This window comes from Lupinus angustifolius, chromosome LG14, assembly GCF_001865875.1.
Source record: "Lupinus angustifolius cultivar Tanjil chromosome LG14, LupAngTanjil_v1.0, whole genome shotgun sequence".
NCBI classification, from domain to species: Eukaryota; Viridiplantae; Streptophyta; class Magnoliopsida; order Fabales; family Fabaceae; genus Lupinus; species Lupinus angustifolius.
This window is the reverse complement of record NC_032022.1, coordinates 4,669,421-4,671,532: the sequence shown is the minus strand read 5'-3', so window position 1 is coordinate 4,671,532 and position 2,112 is coordinate 4,669,421.

Below are 2,112 nucleotides of genomic sequence, written 5' to 3'. Positions count from 1 at the left end.
CTCACACTGTAGAACACCCATGTGAGCAGAATGCTCATGAAAGACCTTGGGTGTGATAGCCTTTGTAAGAGGATACCCAATCATGGAGTTAGTGCCTAAATGTTCTATGGAAAGTTGTCCACTTTGTACCTTCTCCTTAACAACTAGGAACTTAACGCGATGTGTTTCGACTTTGCCGAACTCCTATTGTTGTTGGAGAACAAAACGGCTGATTTATTGTCATAGTATAACTTTAATGGTCTTTCAATCCTTTCCACAATCCGCAGCCCAGTGACAAAATTTCTCAACCATGATGACTGAAGTGATGCCTCATAACATGCTATATACTCTGCTGCCATGGTGGATGAAGCTACAAGGTTCAGAACGCCAAGAAATCGCACCACCAGCTAACAGAAAAACATAGCCCGAAGTAGATCGTCTACTATCTTGGCATCCCGCAAAATCGGAGTCAAAATACCCAATGATCTCTAATTGGTCTGATCTCCTATATGTGAGCATATACCTATATGTGAACATATAGTCTTTTGTTCTCTTTAACTACCTTATGACCCTTTTGGCTACTTTCCAATGGTCCATTCCTGGATTACTCATATATCTGCCTAAAACCCCAACTATGAACGCTATATCCGGACGCGTACATACTTGAGCATACATAAGACTCCCTACAGCTGATGCATAAGGGATCTTTTTCATTTCTTGAATTTCCAGATTTCCTTTAGGGCACTGATTGAGACTAAATTTGTCTCCCTTAGCAACTGGAGTATCCATTACTTTACAGTCCTGCATGCCATACCTTTTGAGCACCTTTTCTATATAGCTCTTTTGTGATAATCCAAGAATACCCCGAGATCTGTCTCGGTGTATCTGGATTCCTAATACAAATGAAGCTTCACCAAGATCCTTCATTTCAAAATTACTGGATAGAAATGTCTTGGTTTCTAACAAGGTACCCATATCATTAGTGGCAAGCAGTATGTCATCCACATACAAGAGCAAGAAAATATACTTGCTCCCACTGAACTTGTGATACACACAATCTTCAACTGAACTCATCTCAAAACCAAAAGAGAGAATCATCTCATGAAATTTGTGGTACCATTGACGAGACGCCTGTTTTAGCCCATAGATGGATTTTGTCAATTTGCAACCCATATTCTTTCGGTCTCCCGTTAGAAAGTGTTCTGGTTGCACCATATAAATCTTTTCATTAATCTTTCCATTTAGAAAAGCTATTTTGACATCCATCTGATGAAGCTCCAAATCATAATGTGCTACAAGAGCCATGATTGTCCTAAGAGAGTCTTTCGATGAAACCGGAGAGAAAGTCTCTTTATAGTCAATCCCTTCCTTCTGAGTAAAACCCTTAGCTACAAGACGTGCCTTATACCTCTCCACATTACCATTAGAATCCCGCTTGGTCTTAAAAATCCATTTGCAACCAATGGGTTTCTTACCTTCTGGTAATGGGACAAGTTCCCAAACTTTATTGTCTTGCATGGATTTATACTCCTCTTTCATTGCTTCAATCCACTTTTCCGAATTGGAACTTTGGATGGCTTCACGAACGTTTAATGGATCATTATCCATTAAGCCATCACCCTCATGTTCCAGGAGAAAGCAAATGTAATCATCACATTTCTCCTTTCTCCAGTGGATCTACGCCTATAGGCTCTTGCACCTCTTGTCCATGTTCTTGANNATGTTCCAGGAGAAAGCAAATGTAATCATCCGGAATTGCATTTCTCCTTTCTCCAGTGGATCTACGCAAAACTATGGGTTCTTGCACCTCTTGTCCATGTTCTTGAGGGTTTTGAGTTTGTCCTTCATGAATTACTAACTCACCTTGAGCAGGGAAGGTTTCATCAACTATGTCTTGAGGAGGTTCCCAATTTGATTCATGAAAAGCAACCATATGAATCGCATCTGGAATAGATACAGATTCTTCCTCTAAGACAAAGTTTCTAACCTTATCTTCCCCCTCAAACTCAACATCCTCAAAGAACGTGGTTGTACCCGTTTCAAATATGGATTTCAAATTTGGATCATAAAATTTATAGCCCCTTGATTTTTCAGAGTAACCAATAAAGTAACTGCTTACTGTACGGGAGTCCA